General features: G+C 47.5%; 1 pseudogene; it reads left to right on the top strand.

The window, feature by feature from the left end:
• Positions 1-2,696: 2,696 nt before the first annotated feature.
• Positions 2,697-12,206, top strand: LOC133362536 (uncharacterized; annotated as a pseudogene).
• The last annotated feature ends 573 nt before the right edge of the window (positions 12,207-12,779 follow it).

The following is a 12,779-nucleotide window of genomic DNA, read 5'->3' as shown; positions in this document are numbered from 1 at the left end:
CTGCACTAGTCATGGACTCGCACAAGGCCGTGGGATTTATATTTTGTGTAAAACGTTCCTTTGTTTCGTGGAGAGACCGATTAAATGAAAGACGTCTCGTCTGCTGATCTTGTTCATATCTGTGTACATCGATGTCCCACATTGCTTACCACATTTAAATGTTAGTTTTGGAGCTTTCGTGACTGCAGGAATTATTCTTTGGTTCTTTCGGTAAAGTCACGTCTAAAGATAAAATAATAAATTGAATAATAGCATATTACGACGTTTCGATTGCAACACAACAATCATCATCAGGCATAAAAGAAATAGCAACAAAAATCTAACTAGAAAACTATAGACAGACACACAAGCAGACAGACATCACAAGGACACACAGAGAGAATACATCGGCACAAAGAGAGAGGTCGTTTCTGTGACGGGGCCTTAAATATAGATCTGTCTGTGTGTCTGTCTATAGTTTTATGGTTAGATTTTTTATTTCTTTTATACCTGATGACGATTGCTTGTGTTGCAATCGAAAACGTCGTATGCTATTTTTAAATTTATTATTTTATCTTTTTACGTCACTTTACCGAAAGAACCAAAGAGTCATTCCTGCAGTCACGAAGCTCCAAATAAAGATATTCGCTGGAGGATGTTTGCGATGCCCTTTCGTTCCACCAGGCGGGCGCTGTGAGCCACGATGTTAAAATCTCCGAAATCTGGATCGACCATATGAACGTGGACTTTCCACCACTGAATGAGAACTTGATGATGAGCACCAATTACAGATGCCCAGTGGACTGTGTCAAAGTCATTTCCCACCACATCTCCCCCCCCCCCATCTCTCTCCTCCACACTCTCCCTGTCTCTCTCCCCGTTCTCCCTCCCTCACCGCGCTCACAACCCACCACGTGCGCTGACTCCCTCCCCGCACGCGCCCACGTGGAGGTTGCACTGACACGCAGCGCGCTCAGGGCGGTGCTCCTCACTCGCGTGCAGAGTGCACCACGGGGTGACCAGCCCCTCCCCACCCCAGCCCCTCCCACCACCCAGCCCCTCCTCACCTCCCCACCCAGCTCCTCTTCACCCTCCCCACCCAGCCCCGTCCCCACCCAGCCCCTCCTCACCCTCCCCACCCAGCCCTCCCCACCCAGCCCCTCCTCACCCTCCCCACCCAGCCCCTCCTCACCCTCCCCACCCAGCCCCTCCTCACCCAGCCCCTCACCCTCCCCACCCAGCCCCTCCCCACCCAGCCCCTCCTCACCCCTCCCCACCCAGCCCCACCCTCCCCACCCAGCCCCACCTCCCCACCCCAGCCCCACCCTCCCCACCAGCCCCTCCTCACCCTCCCCCACCCAGCCCCTCCCCACCCAGCTCCTCCCCACCCAGCCCCTCCTCACCCTCCTCACCCTCCCCACCCCAGCCCACCCTCCCCACCCCTCCCCACTCCCCACCCAGCCCCACCCTCCCCACCCAGCTCCTCCCCACCCAGCCCCTCTCCACCCAGCCCCACCCCTCCCATTTTTTTTATGCACGACGAACGGACGGACACAACAATCCCCTGTGGGCTGGTGTAACCAGGAGGTTCCCAGCGGTGTAAAGTGAGTCCAGCTCAGGCACCGAGAGCAGTGCGGCTGATGGAGGTGGTCACTGACAGCGGCAGTGGGAGATGTCCCCCCAGACGCGCGCTTTGTGTGTGTCGGTGTCGCCACGCGCTGTCACCTGTGGCTCTCTACTGAGTTCATGGGCTCTTGTGAACACTGCCAAATGTGATTCTGCCTTTGTGAGTTATGAACCGAGTTTCACTGCAAGGCAACGTTCAATTAATAGAATGGTAAATGCAAAGTCGTATTAAATTTTGACTTAAACTTTCGTGACTGCAGGAATTCAAATTTTTGGTTCTTTTTGTAAAGTCACGAATATATAAAGTAAAAAAATTTAAAAGTATCATTAATTAAAAAATAATAAAAGCAAAACACCCAATTTATTATTTAGACTTCAAACTTATTATTTTTAATTAAAATGTAATTTAATTATTTTTATTATTTATTTTCCATCTCCGTGACTTTACCTGTAAGAACCAAGAATATTAAAGTTTAAAGTCAAAATTCACCCTCCACCCACCCACCCAATCACGAAAGCCGGGGGGGGGGGGGGGGTGACACCACGTGACCCACAACCCCCCGCGGAAAAGACGCTGCCAACCGATCATTCGCCTGCCGCATTCGTTAACACATTCACCCATCTTCTCTGCCTTGACGCAATCCACAACATTTATATCTTAAAACACCCCTCCCTGCCTCCCCTAATAAATACATTATTTAATTGTACACATTTTAAACGATATTAAACCCATACTTACAATATTGTAACGTAAGTCGTTTTTATTATTGCATCGTGACCACCAACCACCACAATCGGCGTCGTGACGAAACTGGCTGCGAGGAATCAGCGGCTTCGTCCCCCTCGTGCGCTTTGCAAATCTGGCTTCGCGCCAAACTCGGTAATTCGCGTTAATCGACAAAAGTTTAACTTGATACAACTTCACAGTTATACAAAGTTGGCGTTCACTTCCCTCACGTTTTGAGGGAATCCCTCATCGTTGTTGTTATCGACGTCATCGGCGGCTCTTATCCGCGTGTTTTTTTTTTAGTTTTATTGCTCGTTGGTGGCTTGTGGTTGTTGTATTGGGGGGTGGTGAGACTTCAATTGACATGCCGAGGTTACTCAGGTGCGTGAGTGGCTCTGTGGCTGTTTCATACAGAAAGGGAGTTTGTTGTTGGGGGGGGGGCAGATCGCGTCAATGTGTAAATGTTGTGTCGCTAAACTCGCCACCACCCGACACGGCAACTGGTGAGGGGGTGGTCACGTGAACAGAACGTGGCCAATTCGTCACTAGTACAGCACGAGTGTGTGTAGTGTATAGTGTAGTGTATAGTAGTGTAGTGTATAGTAGTGTAGTGTATAGTGTAGTGTATAGTAGTGTAGTGTATAGTAGTGTAGTGTATAGTAGTGTAGTGTAGAGTAGTGTACTAGTACAGCACGAGTGTGTGTAGTGTAGTAGTATTATAGTGTATAGTGTAGTAGTATAGTGTATAGTAGTGTATTATAGTGTAGTAGTGTATAGTGCAGTGTACAGTAGTGTAGTGTATAGTAGTGTACTAGTACAGCACGAGTGTGTGTAGTGTAGTAGTATAGTGTAGTAGTGTATAGTAGTGTAGTGTATAGTAGTATAGTGTAGTGTACTAGTACAGCACGAGGTGTGTGTAGTAGTGTAGTGTTTAGTAGTATAGTTGTAGTAGTGTAGTGCATAGTGTATAGTAGTGTGTATAGTGTATAGCATAGTGTATAGTGTAGTAGTATAGTGTACAGTAGTGTATAGTAGTATAGTGTATTGTAGTGTATAGTAGTGTACTGTATAGTTGTGTAGTGTATAGTGTAGTGTGTAGTGTATAGCAGTGTAGTGTATAGTAGTGTAGTGTATATAGTAGTGTATAGTGTAGTGTATAGTGTAGTGTATAGTAGTGTATAGTAGTGTAGTGTATATAGTAGTGTATAGTGTAGTGTATAGTAGTGTAGTGTATAGTAGTGTAGTGTATATAGTAGTGTAGTGTATAGTGTAGTGTATAGTGTAGTGTATAGTAGTGTAGTATATCGTAGTGTAGTGTCTAGTAATATAGTGTAGTGTATAGTAGTGTTTAGTAGTGTACAGTGTAGTGTATAGTGTAATTGATGACATTGGTACATCGGATCAGTTGGGACAGTGTTGGCCGGCTACGTGTCATGTTCATCGATTACAACGAGTTTCAATGCAGCCTCAATGTCACTGATGACAACCGCCTTTGCAGATCGATAGGCACTGCCATGGCACTTGCTTTGCATTGTGTCATTGTAATTCAGTGGCACTGGTGTCCTGGCAGTACAGCAAGTGGGCCCGTGAATCCATGTACGTAATGTGAGTTATTCCTGAATTGATCTTTCGTCGTTTTTCTTTATCCAAATGATTGGTGTTGCAGAATCAAGAAATTTGATTATACTCAGCCTGAGGACTTTGAAGACGACGGTGAGTAGAATGTGAGGTATCTATCAGAGGTGTGGACTCGAGTCATGTGACTTGGACTCGAGTCAGACTCGAGTCATGAATTTGATGACTTCAGACTCGACTTGGACTTGCATAACAATGACTTTGTCCCACCTCTGAGATGTGGACTCGAGTCATGTGACTTGGACTCGAGTCAGACTCGAGTCATGAATTTGATTACTTCAGACTCGACTTGGACTTGCATAACAATGACTTTGTCCCACCTCTGAGATGTGGACTCGAGTCATGTGACTTGGACTCGAGTCAGACTCGAGTCATGAATTTGATTACTTCAGACTCGACTTGGACTTGCATAACAATGACTTTGTCCCACCTCTGAGATGTGGACTCGAGTCATGTGACTTGGACTCGAGTCAGACTCGAGTCATGAATTTGATTACTTCAGACTCGACTTGGACTTGCATAACAATGACTGTCCCACCTCTGGTATCTATACATATGATGGTTATGGGCAGACGACGTGGTGGACAGTAGTGATGGTTATGATTGTAATTATGGTCGTTGACTCGTTGGCTTATTTAAATGATTAGAAGTCATATTTCATTACCAAAGTTAAATCGCATTAGATCCATCCGCAAGGGAGCTGCCGTGGTTAGCGCGGTGGGCTTGCAATCCAGGAAGCCGCTGGTTCAACTCCATTTCCCGGCGTGGCAAGTTTCTTAAATCCCCTCCCCACCTCTCTTCCACCAGCGGTGTCAATGAGTTCACCGCGCTTGGTTGTGTGTGGTCGAGGAGGCGCTTTGCCGCCTCTACCAATGTGTCTGCGCAGCGTGGAGAGTAGGCAATTTCCTCTTTTCAGCTCCCTCTTGTGGAGGCCCTCTGCACCGGTAGTAAAATCCCACCGTAAACTATTGCCAATTCCCGACTTTCATAACCGCCATTTGATTCCGAAAATGGTTATCGGTTTAACAAACCCAGCGATGTACGCGCGTCAATGTGTGTGCGTGTTGCATCGCCACAGACGGTGACTTCTCATCGGCCTCTCTTCCGCCAAGCAAAATGTCTCAAGCGGTGACCAATTCTGACGATGAAAATGGCGACAAGGCAAAGCCTGCAAAGAAGGCCTTGAGCGGAACCAAGAAGTCCCGTCAGTCACGGCCTTGAACACAGCAGCAGGAACAGCAAGAGACGGAAGGTAATACTATACACTACACTGTACACTACTATACACTACACTATACACTACTAGACACTACACTGTACACTACTCTACTATACACTACACTATACACTACTCTACTATACACTACACTATACACTACTCTACTATACACTACACTATACACTACTCTACTATACACTACACTACTATACACTACACTACTATACACTACACTACTATACACTACACTATACACTACTCACTATACACTACACTACTATACACTACACTATACACTACTATACACTACACTACTATACACTACACTACTATACACTACACTATACACTACACTGTACACTACTATACACTACACTATACACTACACTACTATACACTACACTATACACTACTCTACTACACTACACTACTATACACTACACTGTACACTACTATACACTACACTACTACACTACACTATACACTACTCTACTATACACTACACTATACACTACTAGACACTACACTACTATACACTACACTACTATACACTACACTATACACTCCACTGTACACTACTATACACTACACTATACACTACTATACACTACACTGTACACTACTATACACTACACTATACACTACTAGACACTACACTACTATACACTACACTATACACTACACTACTATACACTACACTATACTGCTATACACTACACACTACTACATTACTATTATTGTGCCGTACGTCATGACATGATGTAAATGCATGTCCCTTAGAGGACGCTCACCAGATGGAGTGCATCGCCTCGTCATTGTTTTACAAGTCAGCGTTGTTTGTATTGTTTCTATTGCATCTCATGGATTCGCAGTTGCTTCCGACAGCCACTGCAATGGTAACGAAAGAACAGATTCTTGAGCCGAATTGCAATCCTAAATCATGGCAATTCATGAAACCATCAGGAGGGAAATTCCTTCCATGCCTAGTTTGGATTCACTCCTTCCAGCTGCTCCATCATGTTATGTAGCAACCTCTTATTTATAACATTACTAGCGGTAAGTACCCGGCGTTGCCCGGGCGAAAAGGCAGACACACATGTAGACTTACACACAGACATCGACCTACACACATAGAAACACATCGACTTAGATGCACACACACATATGGTTAAGTGCAGGATGTATCGTTAGCAGGCCAGCCTAAATGTTTGTAGCCGGCGAAGATGTTCTATTAGGGGGGTGCATGTTTGCAAGCGTAGAGAAGGGAGGGAATTACCGTGGCTGAGAAGACCTGGTGCTTCATGCGGAGCGAGAGACCAGGTAGCTTCCACACAGCGTTACGCAGCCGATGAAAAGATAATGGCGCCCGACTAATTTGGAGTGAGACCTCTGCTGTCAAACCGGAGCCGGTCATGAGCACACTGGCCAGGTATGGGAATCTCTCCAACTCTCCACAACTGCCGCATCACCAATTGTGAGTTGTGGGGCTGGATTGTTCGATGGTATAAAATACCCAGGCAGATGGTTAGTTTTTGGTGGGGCTGATGGTGAGGGCCCCACCTCTTAGTGACAAGCTCCAGGTTCAGCAGCAGTGAGCAGCAATCACCAGAGCATCGGCATACATAACATGGTTGAGCAATAGGGAGGCATCCCTTGACCGCACCCGGGCGTCGATCAGCCTCTTATTGTATCTGTACCATATGGTAATTCCACCGGTATAGGTCACTGAAGGCTTCACGAACTACGTGGTCAAAAGATATGTAAAATAATGTGGGAGCCAGAGGACATCCCTGTCACACCCCAAGGTGTAGAGGGAATGGCTCTGACTGACGGCCACGTAGTTGACGTGGGGCCGCTCACCATCATGAAGGTCCTAAGGATCGTGAGCAAAGGGTGAGGGACTCCGAAAGCACGAAGAACAACCCAGAGGCCAGGCCTACTGATGGTATCATAGGCCTTGAGCAGGTCAATAAACCACATACATTCACTCGCACGCACACATGGACCTACAGACACGCAAAGAAATGGACTTTACACTTACTCACAAGGAGCAACGCACACAAAGCGACTAACACACACGCACATGGGCTGAGACGCACACATATATCGACTCACACAAACACATCGACTTACACACATATATGGACTCACCACACACTTGACATACACACGTGGAGTTACACAGACATATCGACGTACACACATACAGGGACTCACACACACACATACACACCGACTCACACACAGACATACGTGGACTGACACACACACATTGACGTAAACACACATTTAAAGTTCAAGTTCATTATTAGGTATAGCCCTGTGAGCCATTCGGCTCTTGAATTGGGTGTACTTACACACACACACACATATGGACTAAGACACACACACATGGACTGACGCACACATACATATGGACTCACACACGCATAGACATCCACTTTAGATACACCCACATGGAGTTACACACACATATATGGACGTACACACATACAGCGACTCAGACACACACACATGGAATCACACACAGACATACGTGCACTAACAACACATTGACATAAACAAAGATCCCCCGTATAGCCTTAACAGACTGTAGGGGCAAGTGCTGTTAATGAGCACCTATGAAGGCCGGAACGGTACATGAGGGGGTAGGTGGCCAGCACCACGCCCGACCGCCTTTGTCTCCCCAGTGGCGATGTTTACACACCGCACCAGGTACTCATTTAAGGCTGAGTCGACCTAGGGGGAGGCCCAGGACCGTTTCAGATAATCGTCACTGGTGTTAGCCGTGAGCGGGAATCGAACCCGGGTCGCCAGTTCATAGCGCAGCGCGCTAACCGCTACACTACCGCTCCCCACACACATGTACTTACACACACATGTACTTACACACACATGTACTTACACACACTGTACTTACACACACATGTATTTACACACATACATAGACTGACACACACATGGATTAACACACACATGTCGACTCACACACGCGCACTGACTTACACACACACATCGAGTGAGACACACACACATGTATGGACTTACACACACATGTGGACTTACACACACACACATATGACTAACACACACATACACATCGACTGACACACATAGACACACGAATACACATACACACTCAGATGGAGCCATGCACACACATCGACTAACACACACACACATGGACTAACACACACACACATGGACTAACACACACACAGCTACTGATACGCACAACAAATGGACTTACACGCACACTTGGACTGACACACACACACAAACACTTTGACGTACACACACACATCGGGCGTTGTCCGTTCGAAAAAGACAGACATGGAGTTAAAGACACGCATGGCTCTACACGCACAAACATATGGACTCAAAGACACACACGTGGACTCATACACACACATCGATGGGCACAACAATCCCCGATGATGGCACAGCTATCAGTATCGCAGTACTACGTATGAGTAAATAGCGTGACGTGAGCGATGGAAACAATAGAGATGCATTTAAGAAATAAGCAGAGATAAGTGTAATGAAAGATAAACAATGAACCAGAGTTGGTATGTGCACACAAAGATATATATATAGTAATATCTGGCAACGTATTTGTTTCATAATATTAAGCAATTAAGCATATTTTTTATCAGCACACAAACATTATTATTGTAATGTTTGTAAACTAATGTGTTTAACAATAGTAAACAATGGACTTGAGTTGTTAGCGTAAGAAGCAAGGAACTCTGTACTTAGCATAGGCGTGTTGAGGCCTTGTGCCATGCTTAGCCCCCGTCCTGGCCTACATTGGCGAGGCGGCGGAGTTGGCACGTTGCCAGGCTAGGGGCTGGGCCGCTACCCCCCCCCCCCCCCCCCAGCATCCCCCGCCCGTGCAAGAATAATGGTATGTAAGCAGTAAAATATTATTATCTACGGAGTCTGTAGTATAAAGTGGACGCATCGTGTTGGGGGGGGGGGGGGCGAAGAGGACATGACACTGTGAAGAAATGTCCGCAGAGTTACGTATGTACGTCTTGCCTGCTGTAAAACGCGTAAAAGGAAATGAGCTCGTGCGAACCGCGCATCACTTGGCAGTGTCTACCCCCCCCCCCCACGCAATTGGCGTCAGTTGGTACGGTCGATGTCGAGCAAATAAGTAAGTAATTAATAATAGAAACCGCACAAATGTGTTAATTAAACAACTTTAAACTTTACGGATGGGGAAACGGAATAGCCTATTCCCACCGCGGGGCTTAGGGCGTGCCGCCTGCCAATTTTATTTCTATGTGAAGCCCACCGTCCAAGAGCCAAATCCCCCGCAAGCGCGCGGAGACTCTTATATATAAGAAGAAAAGAAGATTGCACTGCCCACACCACCTCTGTGCATTGTCGTCGTTTGCAATCGCACTTTGCGCCACTCTGCGCAGACCGTCCCTGGACGACGAGCGTCTCTTTGAGAGGGAGCTCAAGGAGGTCCTTGCCCTCGCTGGTGATCAGACGGAAGTGGCGGCGTCTTCGCGGGAGAGTTCACAGGAAGCCGTGGGCAGTGCCACCGTCAACACGGACGACCCCACCCGGTATGAGACTCTACAGATTTGTGGCTTTCTGTATGTTTGCACGTGTGTGGACATGTATGATGCTCACTGCCAACACCAGTAACGATTATATGAACCAGTCCTGGGCCTCTCCGAGGTCGACTCCAGCCTCAAATGAGTACTTGGTGCAATTCCAGCGTGGTGCTGGCCATCCACCCCCATGTATGCCGTGCCGACCTTCATACGTGCTCGCTCACGGCAGCTGCCACAACAGCCTCTGAATGGCTGTACGGGGAATCTATGTGTTTGTACGGTGGCTAGGAGATGTTTCACTTCCTCGTCTGGTGTACAGAAGGTCGTGCGTTCGATCCCGACCCTGACGCCTGCTGCTGTATATTTGGAGTTTGCGTGTCTCTCCCCGTGGTCACGTGGATTTTTCTTCGGGTCCTCCAGTTTTCCCTCTACATTTAGAATATTTCGCCGCGATACATCTCCACGTGATAATTGCTCACTTTCTTGAGCTACCATTTGTGATAGCCAAGTCGCTTCTGAAGAAGAGACATTTGGCTCAGTGGGCCTTACCTGATGACACAAAGTTGTTTAGTTTTGCATGGCAGTGCCAGGCCACTGAGGATGCTCATGTGTTGCCCTCTGTTCAAACCACACAGCAGTCTCCTGCTGGCTTTTTCCTAAATCGTATCGTATTCTTATTGATTTTTCAAAGTCGAGATAAAATCTTGATTTGAAGCTTCAGTTGACTCTGTAGCACTATCACTACGACTGTATTGTTCCCAAAAAAATTTTTTCAATAGTAATATTTGGCAAACATTCAATACGTGCCATGACCACATTGGAATACTTGCTTTTATTTGGTAAAGTAATTCTGACCGATCAGAAATATGAAACAACAGTGTCCACAATGCAGCGACCACGACGACGACGGGTAATCACATGTTGTCTAAAACACGACAGACAACGAGACGGGCGAGTCCTCGGAGTCCGCTGGGAAGTCCGACAGCGATGACAGCGACCACAAGAAGCCCTTCTGGAAGTTCAAGGTGCCTAGGGTCACCGCCGCCACCGCCAACAGGAGAGGGAGCAAAGCCGCCGTGGCCAGGGGCAGCAGAACAACGGGCGCGGCGCGTGGAGCCGGGGCGGATGTCGGGCCAGATCCTGCCCCTCGGCAATCAGCGAAGCGCCTCCCCCCGCCCGCGTTCAACGAAGCCGGCGTCGCGGATCGTGCCACCGCATCGCCTCTACCCAAGTGGGTTCCTCCAGGTAAGGACAAAGCATCGAAACCACGGCCGGCACAAGCGCACGTGTTTCTAACTCGCACGCCTTTCACGTTTTCCCACGATGAAACCATCCATGGATGTGCCTCACCTCCACTGGGTCTGTCTAGGAAGCTAAGCAGGGATTTGAGCCTGCTAAGTACAATCTTAATTTGGAGCTTTCGTGACTGCAGGAATGACTCTTTGGTTCTTTCGGTAAAGTCACGTATAAAGAGAAAGTAATAAATTAAATACTAGCATACGACGTTTCGATTGCAACACAAGCAATCATCATCAGGAATAAATGAAATAGAAACACAAATCTAGTATACTTAGAAATGGAATGTAATACAACAGAGAGTCGGATAACATAACAGTCTACACCCTACCTGGTTGATTATGTTCTTCCTGAGAATACTACATTTGAGAGAGAGAGATAAAACACAGAACCAGAAACATATAGACAGACATATAAGCAGACAGATATCACAGAGATACATAGAGAGAGGGAACAAACATAGGCACACAGAGAAAGCAACGTCTCTGTATCGAGGCCTTGATGAGTGATGACCACCGTAGCTCTCCGGGTGATGTAGGTGTGAGAGCGCGAGATGGTCTGCACCTGGCAGTGCCGAGTGTTGCTACCTCGCCGTGAGCGACACTCACGGCGGAGTGGGAACACGTCCACTTGCGGGGTCGACGGAGCGAGGATATCCGAGTGTGTGTGCTAGATTCATTGTTGTGCGAGCGTGAGGGATGGCGGCAGCTTCGGAGAGGCCTTCATCTCGCAGTGGATAGAGCATGTCTGAGTGTGTGTATGCGGAATGCTAATGGAGCAGACAAAACTCTTCAAGGAAGCAGAAAAAACTAAAAAAGTTTCAAAAAGAGAATGTTTTTTTCATCGAATTGTGACTCCAAATGACGACGTTCTTCTACTTACTTTGGAGGAGTCAATGGTCACGTGGCAACTAAGTGTGTGTAATCCTCAGAGTAACTTTACAATAATGATGAAAAATCCCACGATGGTTTGCAGTCCTTTGTTTATCCACCTATGAACGAAGGCCCCTCCATGTCACCAGAAATAATGACGACTTAGAAAATCGTTGAGAATGTGAGTTAACGTGTGTTACTGTCGTAGCCTAACCCCCCCCCCCCCTTTAACCACATCAGGTCCGGCCTTGCATCTTGGCCTCTCGAACGAGCCAAGCTGACGCCTCTCCACCCTGACTCAACATGAAATCACCACGGATCACCACAGATCACCACGGACCACCACAGCCCGCCACAGATCACCACAGATCACCATGGACCACCACAGCCCGCCACAGCCACCAGCCACTGACTCTTTCAACATGCCATGACATGTCCCAGTCAGCCACTAAGCCATTCCACTTGCCACGGTCTGCGAGTGATACATTCCAAACTCTGAGCACTACCACGGTTTGCCACTGAACCATGGCCTTGTCTGGGACAAGCACTTACCCATTCAACCGCCAAGGGCTACTACCACTGACAGCCCAAGTGCAACTCAACTTGCCATTACTCAACGTATACAAGACCCGCCATGCCTCAATAGGTGCGGTCTGCTGTAAGCCGACCTGACTTGCCACCGTAGAGATTGCCGCAGCCCGCTGTGAGGTGACTGCTCGCTGCCTGCAGCCACGGCCTAAAGCATGGCTGCTCGACTGACTTGAACCACCGCCGAAGACAACCTCAGCTGCCGTGGCTGAAATCTGAGGCACAGTTTAACAGTGAAAGCCCTTTATTCCAATTCAATAGCACGT

Source organism: Lethenteron reissneri, unplaced genomic scaffold, assembly GCF_015708825.2.
Source record: "Lethenteron reissneri isolate LAM-NWPU_2019-01 unplaced genomic scaffold, ASM1570882v1 scaffold_1517, whole genome shotgun sequence".
Taxonomy (NCBI): Eukaryota; Metazoa; Chordata; class Hyperoartia; order Petromyzontiformes; family Petromyzontidae; genus Lethenteron; species Lethenteron reissneri.
Note: the sequence above shows the minus strand (reverse complement) of the source record. Positions and strands in the feature narration are given on the sequence as shown.